Source organism: Zootermopsis nevadensis, unplaced genomic scaffold (assembly GCF_977971745.1).
Source record: "Zootermopsis nevadensis isolate Lab colony 2312 unplaced genomic scaffold, Znev_1.0 Znev_ptg000061l, whole genome shotgun sequence".
In the NCBI taxonomy this organism is placed as follows: Eukaryota; Metazoa; Arthropoda; class Insecta; order Blattodea; family Termopsidae; genus Zootermopsis; species Zootermopsis nevadensis.
The window spans coordinates 9,529,637-9,550,763 of NW_028259192.1; the positions used below are offsets into that span (position 1 = coordinate 9,529,637).

The 21,127-nt window shown below is 38.4% G+C and overlaps 1 protein-coding gene across 11 annotated transcripts in view; it reads left to right on the top strand.

Annotated features, from left to right (window-relative positions):
- Positions 1-4,179: 4,179 nt before the first annotated feature.
- EndoA (SH3 domain containing GRB2 like, endophilin-A) overlaps positions 4,180-21,127 on the top strand; it is a 103,060-nt gene continuing 86,112 nt past the window's right edge. For all 11 annotated transcript variants that reach the window (XM_087340695.1, XM_022080940.2, XM_022080885.2 and 8 more), the window contains exon 1: positions 4,180-4,376. The gene's annotated coding sequence lies outside the window, so the exon portion shown is untranslated. The remainder of the gene's footprint in view (positions 4,377-21,127) is intronic.

Consider the following 21,127-nt stretch of genomic DNA (forward strand, 5'->3'; position numbering starts at 1 on the left):
ACAGTCGTACCAACTACTGAAGTACAATTTTCGGTTTATGTTTTGTTACAAAGCACGTTTTGACAAAAGAATCAATAACAAAACACTTTTTTATTTTGTAATGCATAACTATTAAAACCGTAATATTTACTTTTGCACCTAGATTGATTATCATTCGCATAAATGAAAATAGATACAAATGTTGATTAAGAATGTATGGAAGTAAATTCTGCTCAAGTTGTATGAAGTCACGACATCTTCGTTGTCTAAAATTGCTGGATTTCAACAGAAAACACGGCACAGCAGAAATAGCTTAACCTGCGCACAGTATCTGGATGCAGACATCTTGTTAGCAGTCGTCCCAAAATGGAAGCTCCAAATTACAATCGGCCACGATACTTCGAACTTCTCGATGTCTTCCGTTCTGACTGGATGTCTGGTTTTCTCGTGGAACGGATTCTTCCTCAGTTGATTTGTAACTGGTCAGTGGGGCAAGAACGTACCGATGGCTGGGAGCGTTCTAGTCCAAATTGGAACCACTTTCTACACCGAAATATCTAGATTGGCAGATTTGTTTGGCGCCACTTGGACATTTTCTTTACGGAAATGTTGCCAACTTCACAGACAATTACGGACTCTAAAAGACGCAAAGTTTGGGTCAACTGTCTCATTTATTCCAAATATTTCTAAGGTCTATTACATTCCTTTTGTCGCATTTATCCTCAGTTTTCATCTCCCAAGGAAATCCACACGTACCTCGTTATAAAACACGTAGGCTATGATCTAATTTATCAGAGGCTTTGATGATACAACAAAAGGTTATAAAATACGTCTTAAATACACAGGAAAGCTGTAAAATCCTCTTAGGCCTATTCTACATGTTCTCTATTGATATCAACCCGGAGCTAAGGACATCCAGGTAATCGCTAGTGTGATTAGTTTTAACACTTAAATAGTTCAAGTTCAAATTTAAATTCTAGGAAGCCGATAAAATTAGCAGGATGCTGTTTTGTATATTTTTGTTCCCCCATCGAACAATAGAATTACGGATTGGATGGCCCGCTCGAGGCGATTTCCTGTTTTCATTATTCATTGTAGGTGCAGGCCTACAGATACTTCGTCCACGGGGCCCTATCGTACATTCAAAATAATCGTACACAATTCTGAATCGTAACAAGCCAGAGGATCTGATCCGTGAAATATATAAAAGTTTTAAGAGTTAATTAGGCCTACATTACAAGTCATAATAAGGTAAATATCATCGTTAATGAATACAGTTTGATGACGATGGATTCTTTTAAAGACTGAGGTTATCATCACAGTTCTTGATCTCAGTTCAATCCACAAAATGCCAGTCATGTATACCGATCTCCTGCCCGCTAGCTATTAGAGATATCTGTACCTATCTGCTAGAACACTTCTATCGCACGAAACTTAGAAAAAAAAGCAAGGTGCACAATCCCTTATTCTGATTTATTTTTCTTCTTTCTATGGCACAACAGCCCGAAGTCGAGCCTTGGCCTCCAAGATCCATGGTGTCGAAAGATAGAATGATTTGTGTATAATGAATCGAAAAGAATTTGAAAGGAAGCGGTCGTAGTCTGATACAAACCATCATTTCGGGCGAAACAGAAGGTCGACAAGAAAACACAAGTCAGAATAACAGAAATTTAAATCCAATTTTGTATGCAGGACCTCACTTATATGAAATATACACATATGAGATTTGAAATTTTTATGATGATGAAGATCTAGGTGTTGTCTTCTGGGTTATGTTGCTGTATATGCTTGTCAGTAGTTACCATCTTTTCGGGAGGACTTACCACTATCATCGTCTAAAACGTGAGACTGCAGATTCTCGATGATTTCCAGTCAAATGACGGGGGAACATTCCTTTGCCGCCCCACGCTTATATTTTTCATTCGACACTCAATTATCAACTGACAGAGTTAATAACACATATGAGGGCGAATCCTTTAGGCTTCTTGGTTTATTTATCGGCACTTTGTCAGCGTCATACCTTATAGGCTTAGGGCACTAAATGATATGGAATAAAGCGGTTGTGACCGCTTAAGGCATTATCCCAGCCCCTATCTGCAAAGATTTTGGAAATTTTTAAATTAACTTCTACCACGATAGAAGGCCTCTGAGTCGAGATTCTAATCTGATACCTCCTAAATACGAAACAGAAATGGTAACAAACACATCGCTGCTTAAATAATGTAAACAAAATTAATTTTCCTTATAGGTATTGCATAGACTGCTGTAAAATATGCAGCAGATTTTTGTATAAAAAAATTAATAAGCGTAGATTGTAAACAGGTCACATCTCATTACAAGAAATACATTAGGTAATCGACAATACGATGCAGAATCTGAAGTAGGAAATAGACAACATGGAAGAAGTGTAATGTACTTTATTTTATGCAAGTAGCAAATCGACATGACAATAAATGGTGCGGTAAACACCAATAAATACTGCCAAATTCTTAATCCGTTAAATGAATTTCTTATTAATATAAAAGAAGTTGAACAGCAATTCACACTGCAAAAGCATCCATTTTGTTGAACTCCCTATACTGATTGTGTTCCGTCTCTCATTTTACGGACAGTGGACTCCCCCTCCCCTCCCCGTGCAGTGGGAGGCCCCTAATTCCCAACGTTATTTAGCAAAACCGTAATTAAAATCCTCGAATCAATTAGACCATGTTTAGCTTGAAATTTGTTCATTTTAATGACATTTCAGTACAATGTGGACAAGTGAAGCACATAGTAGGATTTGCCAATGTGTTTTTCAATTATAAACTCGATCTGGTTTTATTTGATGCTGGAAAATAACGGAGAGGGTGAGAGGGGGGGGAGGGAGTGGATCGTAAAGAGAATGGAGATATAATACGCTTAGTTCACGAAACACTGACTTCGAATATAGACTGCGCTGCAATTTGCCCCCACCACCAAGTCTCCCCTGCACGGAAAAGTCACACTAGTGTTGTTATGCTCTAACTAACCCTGAGAGGCCGTCACACAACGCAAAAAAGACGCATTTGCAATAATATGGCTACGGCATGCATTAGTTCTACGGTTATTCAACAACGCTGTTTTAGCTGCAGAAGTTGGATAGTGACGAAAGCAATTGGAACGTGGTGGTGAATACAGATATGAATTTTAAAAGAGGCGAAGGTGACACTTTATTTTGATATTTGTCTAAATATAATAAAAAAGTAAGAAAATTTCGCTATAGCTGGTAAAACAAACGAAATTCGGACATGAAGTGTTACTGAAATTTCTAAACCGAGTGTACCTGTTCCTACCTGCCAGAAGTCCCACTATATGACCTGACCAATGGGTGAACGACCTTCGAACTGTCAATGTTCTAATCTTTGTGGTATTGAGAAACTCAATAATCTGCAGGTGTTATGTAGCTTTAAACAAGATGTACCGATTTAAAATACAGGGGCTAATTTAATTAAATAATTGTATTCAGCACAGTCCATGAGAAGCTGATAGTCACTTATCTTGTCGGAAAATGTTCCTTCTTTCATGGAACACCAAAATTCAACGTGTTCACCAGAAGCCATAGCTGGAAAATACCATGAACAAGAGGAATTCAGTCCACAACTTCGAAAAAGATGTATTCTAATATTGTTCTGTTTAAGCCCACGCCAAGTCCCCAAATTTTCCATTCCCATCACGTTTACAGAATAATGTAATTAATTATATTTCCTCTGTGACGTGTGTGCTACATGTCCCACCTGCCTGAAATATCTGAAGAAAACCTCAGTTAAAATTGCCGGTCCCCCCAGTTGAAATTTCAACCTGTGCCTTTTCTCACTAAACGCGAGTCACACCGTCGCTGAGTAAAATTCTTGGTGGCTCCATCTCAAATCCGAACTGTCTATTACCTGTTAGTACTGTATCAACTCCATCTAGTGGCAGAATAAAGAATTTGAGGAATTGTACCTCCCCTATTTCAGTTACAATATGCTGAGATAAATAACTGTCTGTTATTATTGTAATGACAAAAATAATTCATAAGTAAATAAATTATAAATCAATACAAGTGTAATACTATACAGAGAGCAACGTCTACGTAGACGTGTGCCATCTGTGTCGGAACTGCATAACTTTTCCTTGCTGGGGAAAGTTACTCACTGTATACGCCTGACATCTGGAGACTATATGTCATACCATTGTAATTGATGTAAAATGGCGCTCTAGATTGTCAGCTGTTCGTTACTCTGTGGTAGGTGTTATGTATATAATCCGCAGGGGGCAAAGTGTTCGTTCCTTGTTCATTAATTTCAATTATATTAGTATCCTAACAAGTTATATAGCATAAAGTTGTGTCAGCACTCTTCTGAACCAACGTAACGTCGGCTTCATCGTTTGTGTAAAAGGTATGTTCATTTTTACAGACTATTTGTGTGTATATTACTGTTCATGGCGCTGATTCATATCATACTCATATTTCTTAGTAATTGTAGGTTTATTTTATTAGGAATTTGAAAGGATTATTACATCGTCATATTAAAGACTTGGTATTGTAACTTACATTACGTTTTAATATGTTAATAACAGAGAAGAACCTTTATCTCTTAATCTATAATTTAGTAAAGTTAATAATGTATGGTATGCAAATGATAAACGGTTCACACATAGTAGTAATATGTTTACATATACAGTAGATAAATTATACTAAGTATTTATATCATATAATACAAGAAAACCGTAGTGTATATTATGACTTATTTGTAAATATTAAAAGTTCATTAACGGAGTAAAATGAGTGAGATTTATTGTGTTAATGTCACTTTAAATTGTGCTTTTTTATTTGTAAGAATTTTGAGACTGGATGGTAAACTTGTGAAAATTTTTCTGCCTGCATAATATGCACTCCTCTGAAAACATGAGAGGCTGGCAATTGGTCTGTGATGCTTATTCATATTTCTTGTTATGCCACTGTGAATAGCAGAATTAGTTAGAGATTTTTCTTGTTTATTTACAAAGAAGTTCATTCACATGGAAGAACCAAAATTTCCAATCGCTTAAATAGATTTCTAAGTGGTTTTCTAAGTTCAGAACCAGCCATTAATTTAACATTCTTTGGAGTGAATATCTTGTTTCTGTTAGAAGAATTATCTCAAAAAATTATTCCATGTTATGAATACTAGGTAAAACATAGGTTGATGTAAGAAAGTGCTTTGGCAATGATATGTAAAGTAGCACAAGAATGTCCAGTTGACTTTATAAGTCAAAAACCAGCATTTATTTTTTGAAATGCAGGATGTCTTGCTCTGTGCCATAGTTTGAATGTTTTAAATACATATTTAATCTAATGATACTGATGGATACTCTTAGTTACATGTTGGATATTAGTAACATTTTATGTTCTTGCTGTAAATGTTTTGAGTCTACTGACTATGTAACTTTTCCCAAACTGATATTTTATCACTCCTGGGAGACAGGAATTATCACCATGGATGCGAAAATCTGACTACAGTATTAAAATTCAGAAAGCACTTTTAATGTGTATTTTGTATACTATGTTATTCTCCGCTAGTAATTGTCTTGTCATTCAGTAATACAACATTTGCGGTAATACCCTCACACACAGCAAAAAGGATTAATACAGCTAATGGAGAGGCTTGAGTGAGTTAGTTTGGAATGTGATTTAGAAATTAATGTCTAAAAGACCAAAACAATGATAGTTGACTGTGAGAATGACAATTTTCCCGACAAATATTCAATCAGCAAGTACGATGTCATTGACCACTTCATTTATTAGGCACCCTAATTAACAATAAGGGATGCTGCGAAGCCAAAATATTTGACGCTTACAACTGAGTAGATCCGCCATACCCCAGCTTACACTTATGTGGAAAGATAAAATCATAACGCACAACATTTAGATCAATCGAGTTCAGACATGTCTTCTCCGTATTTATCTATGCAGCCAAAATGTTGACTATGCGCGTGGCTGACCGTCACAGAGTAGATGCATTTGAGATGTGGTGCTGGAGGAGAATGTTGAGAGTGCACTGGATGCCTAGTGAACGAGATGTTGGATTGACACCTTAAAGCAACTCCTCCACACCGACATGGAGACTGCTGTCCGAGGAACGGCTAATAGGACTGGATGGTGGGATTCAGTCAGACGAATAATTTCTAACCTGGAAGGAAGTTAGTAGAAGGCACTGTTACCACACGTCTGACAAGATGTTAAAATTCAGAAGGCACTTTTGATGTGTATTTTGTATACTATGTCATTCTCTTGTCGTTCAGTAATACAACATTTGCGGTAACACCCTCCTGTAGACTGTGTCTGCAGAGCACAACAGAACTGTGATTGAAGAAAAATGTCAGTCTTTGAAGCCTGATGTTTGCACTTTCATCAGGTTAAAATTGCTCAGGAACCAGTTTGAGAATGATTTTCTGAGTTATTCAGTGTATGTGAGTTTTAAGCATCATATTATAAAGTCATAAGTTAACCAGTTATCTGACTGATTTACATGCTTTGAGTAGATTGAAGAATGTGAATTTTACTCATGTTTGAGTTGCTCAAGGTGGTGAAGATGTTGACTGTCACAGTCTTGTTGGTTGCATCCTACAAGCACCGCATGGCATCACCACAGTCATTCAGTTCGTACTTCCCGGGTTTGGTGTGCAAGATACTTTGATGCTGTCAGGTTATACTTTAAATTATTCATACTACTTAAAAATATAATTCATTAATTATTTAAGGATTTGGACCTATACAGATTAATGCTGTGGGTGGGTACCTTGGCAATTTTGTTGTGCCATGTCTGTTGCTAATCAGTTTGTATCACCAGCTGCAGAATACGATTCTTATACATTTCTTTAACCACACCCAACATGCATTCAGCAATTAAATTTTCTTCACACCAAGCAAAGATGTCCTCCACGTGTCCGCATTCTACATTCTGCATTAATTTCTTGTCCTCTTCTGTTCTTGGTTTATTTTGTGAGGCTTTCAAATGCTGATATTTTTAGTGTTGAATGATAGGAAGACTATAGAATGATGGAATAGAAAGGCTGTGGAAGGAATTGGTCATAGCGTGATTTAGGTTACTTTACCATTAACCCTTTGGACCTGAAACTCACTAATATTTAAGAATTCAGTTCCTACTGCAAGAAAAACAATAAATGTTGAACTAACTAGATGGCTTAGGGAACCCAAAGGTTCATCACCGAATTAACCTAAGCCCTCCACCAGTCCCTGTCCTGGGCCAACAAAATCCAGTCGCCTTCAACTCCTATCTCCCATAGATCCCGCCTAAGATTGTCCTCCCATCCACGTCTAGGTCTCCCAGTGGTCTCTTTCCCTCAGGCTTCCCGACCAATACCTGGTCCACACCTCTTGCCCTATCCATGCTCGCCACATGTCCCACCCATCTCATTCTTCTCGACTTAATCACCTTGACAATATTGAGGGAGGAGTACAAATTTTTAAGCTCATCATTATGCAGTTTTCTCGATGCCCCATCGTCTTCTCTCCTAGGCCCAAATATCCTTCTCAACACCCTATTCTCAAACACCTGCAATCTGTGTTCCTCCTTCACAGTGGGAGACCATGTTTCACACCCATACAAAACAACAGGCAAAATTATTGTTTTGTGTATTTTAATCTTCAGGTTCTTAGAAATCAGAGGGGAAGATAAAATATTTTGAACTGAGAAGTAGCAAGCATTTCCGAAATTTAGTCTCCACCTAATTTCCTCGTGAATATCATTTTGATTTGTTATTGTTGTTCCCAAATATTCTGGCTGTTGATGCAGCACACTAATAATAAATAATTGAAATATTTTAACTTTGTCATAGTTTCAAAGGATTTGCCTGCCTGTCTTCTGATGGGTTACTAACTTGGACATAGTTTTTTCTCACATGTCTCCATTACAAAAATAAGTTATTAAATGCTGTTTATTCTGAGAAGCATACTAAACTCTTTTATGTACTCTGTGGGAGAATAATTTAGCTACTGAGCCTTAAAATACATGGTTCATATAGTTACCACTCAGCTTTGAAGCATTAATGTTTTGACTTTATCATTTTTCACGATGTCATGATTGAAATCATCACCACAGTCAGATTCAGTTCGTTAGCAGGTAATATTTAAGATGCAGTAAAATAATAAAAAAGAGTGAGATGTATTTGAATAACGTTATGCAATAATAAGATTTAAAAGAAGAGGAAGATTAGCACAAGATTTAATTCACTGTCAGAACTTCGCATATGCATTCAGGCAGACAAAGCTACGATCTCATTTGCAACAAAACTATTGTGGAATGTTGTAACACTGGATGAAAACTTATTGTATGAAATTAAACTCCTTATGCCATCAGCTGTATTTAATATAACGAGCTTTCTCTAGGTCTTTACTACTCAAAATAAAATACGCCTGTTATTGTCAAAGGAAATTAATTTTATATACTATCTGCCCGTAAAATCATTGTTGGAGGGTTAGAAATGCCAGGAAGATGAATGAACCAGCAGTCGACAGAGAAAATAGCAGTTTTTAAATGTTCAGGCTGCAGGGAAACTGCTGTAACCAGACGATCCCTACAAGAGACTTTTCGATGAATATGCCATCAGTGAGTTAAACGGCGATGAATCATTTCTACAGAGCATATTTTTCAGCTTTGTAGCCACGTTCAGTTTCCGGGCGTGTCCTCAGAAATAACGTAGGAGTATGTTGCACGTGTTCATCAAATATCAGCGTGAATCCCTGAAGGTTAATGTATGATGTGTATTGACACACGAGAGGGTGTGTGTAATGGACCCTTTTCAGGGGCGTTCGTTCCCTTGCGGAACCCCCATTAATATCGCTTTGCCCGTCGATACTCGTGTAATAACTGGAGAACGGTTTAAAGGATTTTAAGATTTGTATACTGGGAGAGTATAACTGTAGTGTGTTGGCACATCGTTTCTTCACGGTACGTACCTTATGGGCAACATGTTAGGGAAGCTGTTTAGTTCTTCAAGATCATGTGTGGGAAGTAGTGGAGGAGTGTCGGTTAGATGTGTTCATTGCAGCAAACTGTACTTAAGCGCGTTGAACCTCATTGAGTACAGAGGTGACCTTCGATTGCTTTTCGTCATGTTTGTAGCATGTGTGGTTACGAACCACGTCATACCAACATGACTTTACTGACCCACTGTATGTGTGAAGAACCCCTGTATTTTCAAGAACTGAGACTTTATAACTTACCGGTCTTCATAGTTTGTGTTCCTTTCCTTAAAATTTATTTTATATCATTGAGTAAATAGTTACTATCTACCACAGTATACAAGTACCAGAAGTTCAGTGCTGTACTGGTCGACTTTTTCTTTGTGTTCAGTGAATACATTTCATAAAGTCAAAATTTAAAACAGTTGGCAGCGTGTAAGTATTTATGGGTGGAATAAGTAAAGGGAAATTTGCCATGTACTTAATCGATGTTGTGAGGGTGTATGGGGAACTGAAAGTGTACGTCGCATATTTAACCTGTACACTAATTGAGGTCAATGGTCAGCTTCCCGCTCTAGCAGATTTACTCCAGAGGAAGAGCTCTTATTAGACCTACCAATTGAATAGTTTGGTGGTGGACACAAGAGCTGATCAGAAAGTTGTGGCCAAGAGCAAAATCCCATCCCCTAACAAAACACAGTCCTAACCCCTGTTGTCAAGTTCGTATCTGTTCTTCAGCTACAGATTCTTTTTTAAATTGCAGCTACTTATTTGTGTTACATATTAACAAAGTAAGCCAAAATTTTGTTGAATGTCAGACGTGTTGAGCGTGTCAGTACATTTAAGTACGACACCTCGCATGTAACATTAATCTTAACCACTTTAATCATTGTGGTATGAAGCTACGCAATTTTCGTTATATGTGCGATGCTATTAAATGAACGAGAAATGATAAGGCAAAAAAAAGAGTGTCGTAAAACTTCATAAAGTAATGGCTCGTTCAGTATTGCTGTACGGACATTAAACAGCAAGGCATCGGTGTTGAAACGACTGAAATGTGGTCCCTAAGAACTTTTTCAGGTAACAGGAAAAGAATACCATATCAGAAAGCAAGCACTCGGCCACGATCTAAATTATTTAACGTAATAGGCAAAATATCTGAATATCAAACGAAATGGTTCCATCAAATGGAAAGACGGATAAAAGATGATTTAACAAAAGGCAGAAGAGGAAAAGCTGACCAGGCAAACGACGGAAGTACCATTTCTAAGTTGAAATATGGAGCTGAAACATCTGAGTAAGGTTAGAATTTCCATCCATGTCGTCTGCCCCGAGCACTAAGTTTATTACTGTTAAAGCTGAGTGTCCATCATCAGGGCGATGAGCGTCCAGATAGTGGAGTGTTGAAGGCAACCCAGAAGACATCCATCTTCGTACTCATTGCCGTGAGAATCTCAAATACTACACGAATGTTTACATCGCGTTATCGTACGTTTTCGTTCATCGATTCCCTCTCGACGACCTGACATGTTCGCTCGGCTGCATAGCTTGTTTTTCGTTGTGTTGCGTGCATATATCATTGTCATGGCGTATTCGTACGTGCCCGAGAGAGATGTGTTGGCCGCGGTGAGCTACCTCCAGTCTTTGGTTAGTTTTCTTGCCACTTTTTTATATTGAACATCTAGTAGTGTTTGGTCTCTAATCTGTTTAATGTTTTGTTATTTTAAGAACTGTCATCAAGTAAGTTAGAAGCCACAAGTGATTTTCTTCTGCTGCCATGTTTTCAGTTGTGAAACGATCTTTACCGAATTGATACATTTTCCCAAATCTTCAGTTAAAATTGCCAAATACTTATACCTCTTAGTTATGTCACGAATAGTTCTCTTCTGTTGTTTCACATTGAATCACGCATTCGAGGTATCGGTTTAAGGATCGTACTGGTTGAAGGTCGTTCATGATGCTCGTTTCCGACTGGCGCGAATGACCATGTTATTGAAGCGCCTGTGAACCAAATACTAGCATCTTTTTAATTAAAGATTTACTTGTAAATTTTTTCTTGGCTCACTGTTGCTTCTTCAAATGGGATTTGTACCAGCTGACAAGTCTTTCACATTTCATGGTCAAATGTAATGCACACGCGTTGGGTTATGCTATCGGACAAAATCAGCAGCTGACGAAACTACGTCGACGTTAAACGCCGACAGTCATTGGTCGAAGCAGTGAAATGAGATTTAACACGCCTGGGCATACAAACACACTTTCATACCAGCCTCGTAGTCGCGCTTTTGAGCAGTGTGATTTATCTGAGATATGAATTCTGTCTCGATACCTTTTCTTTAGGCCTCGTGACTCGATTTCGCCTTCCTCCGCGCAGGTAAATACTCCGTGACGCTATCATTTAAGCGTGTTTGTTTTTGTGTGAAGATTAGATAACGCATTGTATCCCAAAAGAGTGTTTTGTGCCGTAGCTTAGATTAGCGAATGTTACAATTTCATAACGCACACATAACACTTTGAGGCATGAATTATTTTTATATGTTCTGTAAAACATTAAAGTCAGGATTTCTGGTTACTGGTTTGAATTTTCGTCGTATTTAATTAGGTAGGAAGCGACACATTTTATAACCACACTATTATCACGAACTTCCGAACTGCGCTCTTGACACGCTTGTATCGTATTGTGAGTGTCCAACTTCGATTCTTGACTCGGAAATTGGGTATTGAATCTCAGGCCTTACGACGTTAGTTCCTACTAGCAAGTTCTAGGACAGAACTTTAAAAAAAGTGGAAATAGTAAGATTTATATCCCAGATATGTTGATGTGCCACTGTACACAAGTCCATAGTGAGCCTCTTCCACAGTTGTTACGTTGTATAGTCACTAACTGGTTCGTCGAGTAAAAACCGGATATAATACAATCACGACCACTGGGCAGACCAAGAAGGAGATGGGAGGATAATATCAAGAAGAATCTTAGGGAGGTGGGCATTGAGGAAGGTAAATGGATGGAATTGGCTCAGGATCGTGTCCGGTGGCGGGCTTTGGTGTTGTTGGTGTTGGACCTGTGGGTTCTGCTACCAGGGAGTGAGTTAGTTAATTTGTTTGGGGGGGGGGGGGACTATTAGAAAGGGAATCTTCGAGGACCAGAAGCCGGGAGGTAATATTCAAATTGATATTAAGGAAGTGAACTTCGATAACAAGTCGATTGAATTAGTTCAATATCCAGATAACCGACGGGGATTAGTTTTAGCGATTTTCAACCTTTCCTTTATAGAGATTTGTGTACCGATATCGATACTGGAGTTTATTGCTACACACGTGTACTCTGTGAATGCTAAGAGAGTGCAGTTGGAGGTTCACGTATTTTTAATCTCGACACCTATATAGAGGTCACTTGTCAAATCCAGACCCCTGGTTAAAGAGGCAGCTCTACCCGATGTACAGGAGGTTAATGTGGGTTCTGGAACTGGTTTCTACGTTGTGTGTACTGATGAGAAGATCGACCCCCCGCCCCACTGTCGAGACTGTAGCCAAGCCAGTCATTTTCCAGATTCGGCCGTTAATTTGTTCCAGATCATATTCATTAAGAGGCATCTTTTTCAAAATGTTTTAATTTCTCATTATTTGCTACAAATGTATGCGTATTTTACGGGATAGAAGTGCGCGAAGACATTACGAATTGGAACGTTTTAACAATTTATAGAATGGCGTAAGTTGAGCCTATGCTGCAGCTGGCGAGGGTACTGTCGGTAGTCACAAACTCGTCCACAGGGTGATTCAAATTCACACACTTTGACCGCCATTTACTTTTGACTAAAACCCTGAATTTAGCTAGTTTAAATAAATAATTAACTCATGGGGCAGAGTCCTTGAGAAGGTTTCAGTTCGCTCAGCTGGTTAAGGAATACTCCTCTTATATGGAACCATAATGTTCATTGCCGTGTTCACAAGAGCCTATCCCTTCCCTATGCAGAGCCAGATGAATGCAGTCGACACCTTCCAAATCTATATCCCTAAGATGAATTTTAATATTATGTTCTCCCGTCTATTCCGACAACCTCCAAGTGGTCTCTTACCTTCAGGCTATTCAAGTAGAATATGTAGGAATTTCTTATTTCCCCCTTGCGAGATTGGGTTTGTTCACTTTACATAATTCTGCTGCATTACGGTTAGTGCCGAAACGGCGTAAGCCAGTCCATAAAATTGCCTGACCGACTTTTCTCTTCTTCAGTGGGTGCTGTGGGCAAACGACCAGACCACTCACCTCCATCCAATGCTGACGGCAAGAATGAGTGAATCTTTGCTTCCACGTGCATCTTGTACATGTACATGACTTGTTGCCTAAGCACAGGGACATTTATGTTACAGTCTCCTTGTAATTATCGCGTCATGTGGGCCGAAGACTACGTAACTGGCTGGAACAACATTCGGCCCATACCGAACGCAGTATCGATCGCGTCGTTCAAGCGTGATACACCCCCGCACAGTATTCAGTAGCAGTGCGACCAGTCGTGCAGCTACAAATTCCCCTTTACTTGATCTCTGTGGAGAGCAACCGGCCCCCTGAAGACGGGAAAAGAAACTGACTTACGAAACGTCGTGTACGAGAGGGAGGTGTTTCTTGAGGCAGGCTGGATACTACTGTTCTTCATTAATGCAATAAATAAATTGCATTCCGCTTGTCTTTATGCGTGTACTGAAACTAGTCATGTGGTCTGGAGTCACATAATTTCTTTGTAATTGGAAAAGAAAAATGATTCAAATATAAATTTTACTTCCTTGGTTTTTCTTTTATTTATAGACTCAAGTTGGTAGCAAGTAACCTGCTCCTTGCTCTATGTAATTTAAGAATCATTCTGATCTTTTCCCTCAGAAATATAACACGGTTGACAATGTTGTGTCTCAGATCACTGTTCTTTGCTGTACCTTGGGACATGCCCCAAGGTAGAGCCGTGGTGATTTTAATTTAAAAGTAATTAAACAAATATGTTATTGTATTTCAGGAAGTAACTAGATACAGGTTATATGTAATATTTCTGGAAAGAGCAGTAAAGGATATTTTGAGCGCTAAAATAAATAATAATAACGTTTGTTCTGAAGAACAAGTAGCTATTGGACTTACTTTTTGTAAGCAGTTCGATTGCACTATGGGCTTACAGATGTAGATGTAACTGATGAAACTGGCCTTTGAATTCGTGAAAGAAATTGGACGCGAAATATTCGAATATTTTACAGAGACTTTACAACTTCTTAAAGGCCTGCGTCATCTTCCTTCGGTACAGATAATTTAACACAAGCCTGCAGCTGCAAGTCATTAAGTAACTAACTTATGGAGCAGAGTCTTTTTTGCGAAGCCAATAGTACCCTCAGTTAGTCAAATTCCCTGCATTTTATGGGACCCGATGTTTCATTAGCCTACCATGTCCATTCACAAGGATCCGCCAACAGTCCCTATAAACAGATACAAGATCCACACCCCCAAAGCTGATTTTCCCATGATACTTCTATTTTTTACTCCCACCTACGCGTAGGTCTTCGAGTTGTCTCGTCGTTTCAGGCTTCCCGACCAACGTTTTGTACGCGTGGGAGGTACGAAATTCATATAGAATTTTATTTAGAAAGTTTAAAAGAAAGAAACTGCTTCGGAGACCGAAGTGTAGATCGGAAAACATTGTTAAAGTGAATCCTATAGAAAAGCAATGTTAAAATATGGACGGAATTCGTCTGTATAGGATTTGAGGTTTTCACGGCGGTGAGTCTGAAGATGGCTGTGAGTTTCCTGTAACTCTAACCGTTTTCATTCGCACGGCTTACTCATCGCCTTGATGATGGCAGCAAACACCTCTGAAACGGTAAATTTCTATCAGCCTACACGGCACATCAATGCAGAAGACAGTCATGATCGGAATTTATCCGCCTCAGGATGAGGACATGTACATCTCGAACGTGTGGGTCAGTCCTGTTTGTAGACGTTGGATGTTCATGAATTTATAAAGAGAGGGATATTACAGTAAGCAATCATAGCAGGTCCTAAGAAAAATTACCGGGAAATTAACGCAGGACCTCAGTGTGGCAAATCCCCTGCCAGGATTAGAAACGGGTATTTTCTGGAAGTGATTTGACGTGTTACCGGATCCATAATTGCTTTATGTGCTACTTGATTCGTAACCTGCATGTCCTTCGACCTCTTTCCTCGCTTTTCTTGACATATAGTTATAACTAGTTTAATATCTGTTAATTGGAAGGAACCTCGTCGAAAAGGATGACCCCTTTTTAGCAAGTTTAGCAAATGATTGGTGCAGTCGCTAAAGAGAGAAGAAATTTTTCTGGAAATTGCTAATTGCTGAGATCATTTCACAGCTTGCAACATAATGGCTACGTTGGTGTTACCTGCAGTCCAAAACATTTTCTTCCATGTTTTAAAAATAATACGCGTGGTTTACTGAACAGGGTATCATGCTAGTGGGTAGACCAGTGTTTCCACATCGTATATACTTCCGACACAGTTGTCACAGTTTTGAAATTGGATGCAGGCCATGGGGTCTGGGGTGTGTGTGGAACACTCCATGTGACACGGGGGCTTCTATCCCGGGACAAATTTTTAGAAAAGACATGCCTGTTACGTCATTTCGGCAAATCTTTGAATTTGGGTTTAATAGTAAAGTTTAATTTGTTATTCCGTTATTTAATGTCGAGATATGCGTTTAATGCTCCATGATACACCTGTTCGTCAATATCTGTTGAATACCCAGTATCTCGCGGCTTGAAATAATCTTCCGCACGGCGACAAGTACGAAGTCTCCAACGGCCACTGCAGGGGCTTCATGGTGTTGTAGGTGCAACCTGTGACGAGATAAGCTGAAGGAGCAGTCTTATCTTCCTTCCATTTAATTATTTCTCGTTTACGATACCAGTAACTCAGACTGTGGGATGATTAGTCTATAATGAATTGTAAAAGAGATGAGTGGATGCAGCCGTGGCGTAATTTATGTTACTAACCCAGCGTTTGTCGGAAGGGACTAAGGAAACCGCATAAACCAAATGATAGCCGGTCTTTGGTTCGAGATTCGAACACAAAGCATCAGTTATAACTGCTGGGTTCCTTCTCTTTAATTGTTGTCGTTACGTCATTCTTAGCACGTAAACGGGGTGACCAAAATCCCTGTTTCTCTACGACACTGCACCGAGTGGTAACAAAATTTCAAGGACGTAGCAAATTTCTGCGACAGGAAACATGTCTGATAGGCGCTTTGCTCAAAGGAACGAAACTTTGAGGAAATGAAACAGTATTGATCAGATCCAGAAACACTTCGTAAAGTCTCACGAAACACATTAAAAAGGGTGAATGCTGGTCTTCGAGAAGGTGATTGAAGTTTTCAGCATCTGCTGTAAATCTCTTCTGTAAGTTCTTCCTAACAAAGAAAAACTTAAAAAGAAAACTCGTTCGCCTTTTTATATTGATGTCACCAAAACTTACGAACACTATTGCAGTTGAAGATATCTGTCTTGTGGGTTGTTGCGCCGTGTAGTCTGGTAGACTTCTAACAGACCGCACGGCGCAACAACACAGAGGACAGCCATCTTCAGACTCACCACCGTGAAAACCTCAAATCCTGCACTGTTGTAGTTAGGATTTCGTTTTAAATGGAACACTGTAGGAAGATGCATCTGTTAGTATTCAATTATTATAACCAATGACATTGATGGGTGTAACTTGGTTTTGGGTTCAGTTACTAGTGTTTGCAAATTTCAGTGGGTCTTTGTCTTTTAACATGTCTAAGGTTTTTGAGTTAAGAACGTAGAACGCGTCTGATTACTTGGGGTTAGCCTGTAGGAGTAACATGAATTTGATAGGCTGGTATCATTGATAAACATTACATAAGTAAGAGAGTCTCGAAAATGGATAGGCTCCGGAAGGAAGTAATCTTGTGACTGGCATTCTGACGATGTTAAGAAAAGTAAAGCTGTCCCAGTATACGCCATGTAGGCGCTTGGGGGGAGATGAAGTATAGCTCCTACTCATTCTTGACCTCGGCACTAGATGGGGGTGAGTGGTCAGTATCACGCCCCGGCCGCGCTTTACCCCCGGGAAATGACCCCGGTACCCATTGGATAGGAGGCTGGGTGGGCCCCAGAACCGGTCTGTACGCATACGGCAGAATAATAAGTGCACATTTACGATAAGAGTTTATGCGAATAGAGTGCACATTAAAAGAATGTGCAGATGTCGGTCTTCGTTGTCCTCCCATCAACGTTAGTCCCCTGGTTTATCGTCTTGTCATGAGGGAATATGGCAACCAAGCGAAGCACAGCCTTCACCTTCCATTTTTCCCTCGGGCACTGAGGGACACTGGGTTCACTGTGTGTTAAACCGTACAATTACAAAATGTAGATCATGAAGTTGTTTGAGAAGCAGAGCTAGCTGTAATCCTTTGTTTATAATCCTGAGGTTTAAGATCGCAGTAATCCTAAAATTGGTAACTTATGTCAATATTGTTTTTACATAAATGTAACTAAATTAATATGTACTTATGTCCTGGAACGGATCAAATAATTCACGTTAAATATGACATTGTTAGAAGGTAGAAAAAGTACGAAACTTTGTTAAACTCTTGTGAACACTGTGATGAACCTTGAGGCTTCCGAAGAAGGTTTGATCCATGGATTGAGTTAGGTTTTTCTAAATGCATTGAAATTGATAACGAAGTTACAGGCATTTAATTTGTTAAAGTGATAGATTTCAGTGTTGAATGGAACTGATAACCGCATTAATCACGAAACAGATAACAGTTTTGTTTCTCTGTAATAAACTTCTGGTCGCCGATTTTGCTGTCGACGCCATTAGATTAGTAACAAAATAGTGCCTCTTTTCAAAGCGTTACTACACCAAAATTACGCTGTTCTAAAATGGAGTAATTTTAATTATGAGACAAACACAGTTTCGTGGCAAAGCTCGTTTGATGTGGAGCAGTGACAAGGAGATGGTTACTATGGCGACGCAGATTTGTGACGTCACACTTAGTCGGTTCCTCGAACTAGGTTGGTGAATGCCCTGCAAGATGAGATTTACCGAGATTTCGTCTTCTTATAACCATACTTCAAGTTTGTAATATTTAGCAGTAATAGTAATTATTAGTGATACCCATATTTTTCTATGTTCAGTTTTAACCCTTTGATCAAAAACAGTCCTTCTTCTAGATGCGCATCAGCTGCTAATGTCGTCTGCAGGGACTTGGACATATTCGAGACGAAAATTATCACAGTTCTTCACATTCTATAATAGTCTAATTTACTTAATTGATTTAAATTATTATCACAAATATGCTAATATATTTAGTTGCAATTTTCTTGTGCATTAACGTCCTCCGTACTAATGTATTTTTATATTCTGCTTGTTTTACCTTTTATGTTTGTATTGTGTTCGTGTGCTCATCTCTGTATTGTATCTGTAATTGGCCTTCTGGTTGTTGATACAGCACACTAATAATAAGGAATCGAAGAATTGAATTGCAGCTGTGTTTATTATACATCACGGATTGATATTTATTGGAACTGAAGATAAAAAAGAACGATCACGCGAGGCTCCCTCTCTTAGAAGATGTTGTTTGCGGGATTTCTGTAATTGTGTTTTTCAGGCTGGTTTTTCTGGGTTGAAGTATCGAGTCTAATGCTTTGACCCAAGTGAAAGTTAAGTTTTGTCTCATAGCGCTTGCGGTTAATTTTTTTTCTTTCTGGCAATGGAATTTCTCACGTTTCTTTTAATTACTCTGCAAACTCTTTGTAATTAAAGTTACGAAATACGGGGATTAATAAACCAAGAACGACTGTTAGAGACATACTAATTAGGCCGGAACGTGCCAAGAGCTGGCCTGATTTCACGACTCGTAACTGATGATGATCCGTTTATAAAGAAATAAACATGGTTTAGGTGCTGATCAGTTGGTAAGTTTTGTTAGACAGTGGGTCACATTGTGGTTATATTAATTGTAAGTCCGGTTTCACTTTATTTTTATAAATAATTGAACCCAACAGAATAGCAAAACACTCCTTCGTTACTTACCATAACTCTACTAGTGTTTATCTTTCAGCAAGCCACAAAAGTGCATTTTGTTGTTACAGAAAACTACTCTTAATTTACTAACTCCTTCGCTCGTCACTGCAGCGCAAATAAGTGACTATTTGAATGATAATTTTTCCGGTTAAGTTATGCTCGTTAAAAAGTATGATTAACAGCCAAACAAGAATTAGGATAAACATTTCTTTCGAATATCATAATTCAATTTATTTATTTAAGTGCTTGACAACAGCCAGGTAAGGCCAATAACAGTCAAGCACTGAACAACATTACAGGATGAAATATAATACAATGATTACATTCATTTCAGTAATAATGAAAGTAGAACATTACAAATGCAAAATCAAACAAATGAAACTATATATATAAATGTATCATATTAATAATAATTAAATTAAATTCCTTTATTGAGTGATAATTCAAAAGAAAATGGGCTAATTAATGTGCCTAAGTAATATAATAATTCAATTCGTTAATACTAAAAGAACAATAAACAATAAAAAACTAGAAAAATCTTACAAGATTAAATACCATAAAATATGGACAAAATGAAGTATTTTGAATATTATAAGTTCCTTGATTTTACTGTACAAAATTATAATGTTGAAACATATACTTTCAAATAAATTGCTAGCAATTTATTTTTGTAGGCCTATAAATTATTTCCCGTTACACATTTTCACGGAAAACCAAGAGGTGGTGTACACTGTGTTCAACAAACTTCAAAGTGCTTGCAGTTGTCTAAGTTTCAAACCGGAAGTGATGTAAGCGCGTGCAGCCACCGTCATCGTCAGTTTCTCCGTATGCGGCTTTTGATATTCCTTAAATTAATTACAGTTATTCGTGCCAGATATCAGTTAAGCAAAGACTGCCTAATTTTCAGAAAGGAACGAATTAATGTCAGTGAGTTTTCCGAGCCTTGTCACTTGGTTCGAAAGCAACCAAGGTGAACACTTCTTCGCGTGGGCATCTGTGTTTGCTCATAGACGAGTCTGTAGCGTAGGAGACTAGCACTAATGCGAAGATGCTTATTTGTCTTCCTTTTTAGTGCATTTGTTGTTTTCGCACAAAGACGCTTTTAAATGGTACACCTGTGTATTATTCAACTGTAGGTTTAAGGCTTTCCGCGTTGAAATGATGCCAGTAGCAGATTAAAATGGATACTGAAATTTGCAGATTGTGATATTTGAAATAACATGTGTGTCCTAATTCACTGGTGGAGCTAGAAGTACAAGGTAAGCAGTTTTTCTTTCTGATTTGTTGTTCATTGGAATTCGGGTTTGAAGATCCCAGTTTGAATCTGACTGTAGTCAAACAACTGTATTCGCAAAAGAAATACAATTAGAAGTATTTTTGTTTCGTAAAATATACCAACAGGATTATTTTTCTGTCAGTCGCAATTTTGCACTGCGTTTTTAGTACTTTATTCCGCGTTGTCGACTTAGCTATCAGAATTGTTACTGGTCGTGTTTAATCACACTAGAACAGTTAAACTTCATATCATTTACGATTAAAATGCAAGACGGTTAATGCTTAAAATATATTTGAAGTGCTGTTTGAATTTTAATTATCTTTGAGGACAGGGGACATTTTGTATTGGGCTCAACTGTAATCTAATCTTTAAAAGTAGTGTTAGTATTTGGTACAGCACATTTACTGTTATTTTGTTATGTTCTGTTTCGTCTTGGGGTATTCGAGTAGGCATTACTGTGCAAAAAATAAGCTGCCTGTTGAACGTATGGTATGTCTAGCTGTCTTTTATTTAACTATGTTTGTTAACGCAGCTGTTATATTGCGTCAGATGACATTCGGAGGGATGGTTAAGAATGGTAAAGTGAAGTGAAGGCTGTGGGTTGAATTTTTCAGGCGTTATCCAGGGTTTTCTCTGGAGCGACTGTGGAAAATCGCTGAAACCTTAGGGTAGCCGGTTAGTCCAGATATAGAATACGAAGTAGGAGTGCTAAATGCATCACTGCTGCAATAGGCGTGTGGGATAATCCGCCTTCTGTTCGTGATGTATGGCTTTCTTCGAGTTTGTTCCATCTCTTTGAAACTGATGTTCATCGCTTCCACTTCATTACCACCACTGTACCGTTCCTTAAGTCTGC